The sequence below is a fragment of the Schistocerca piceifrons genome, chromosome 8, assembly GCF_021461385.2.
Source record: "Schistocerca piceifrons isolate TAMUIC-IGC-003096 chromosome 8, iqSchPice1.1, whole genome shotgun sequence".
Classification (NCBI taxonomy): Eukaryota; Metazoa; Arthropoda; class Insecta; order Orthoptera; family Acrididae; genus Schistocerca; species Schistocerca piceifrons.
The window spans coordinates 65,328,885-65,329,090 of record NC_060145.1 but is presented as its reverse complement, the minus strand read 5'-3'; the positions used below and the strand labels follow the sequence as shown (position 1 = coordinate 65,329,090).

Below are 206 nucleotides of genomic sequence, written 5' to 3'. Positions count from 1 at the left end.
ATGTGCTTGTTTTCGTTGCCTGCGGAAACATGGCTTCAAACATGACGTAAACAAAAATCAAAGACTTTCATCTTTCTTCCTTAGGCGCTAATGATTTATGATCACTGTACAGGCAGTGCAAAGTCGAAGGATGAGTTTGTGTTATAGGTAATCAGAATTTAACTTTTTTCCTTCTTTTCACAGAATGATGGTGGAATAACGCTTTA

General features: G+C 36.9%; 1 protein-coding gene across 2 annotated transcripts in view; it reads left to right on the top strand.

Annotated features, from left to right (window-relative positions):
* Positions 1 to 206, top strand: part of LOC124711569 (peroxisomal biogenesis factor 19) — a 59,976-nt gene that overhangs the window by 152 nt on the left and 59,618 nt on the right. Inside the window, exon 1 of one of the 2 annotated variants that reach the window (XM_047241711.1) lies at positions 67 to 147. The exons of the other annotated variant lie outside the window; for it this stretch is intronic. The gene's annotated coding sequence lies outside the window, so the exon portion shown is untranslated. Of the gene's footprint in view, positions 1 to 66; positions 148 to 206 lie in introns of those variants that run through there. 2 annotated transcript variants of the gene reach the window in all.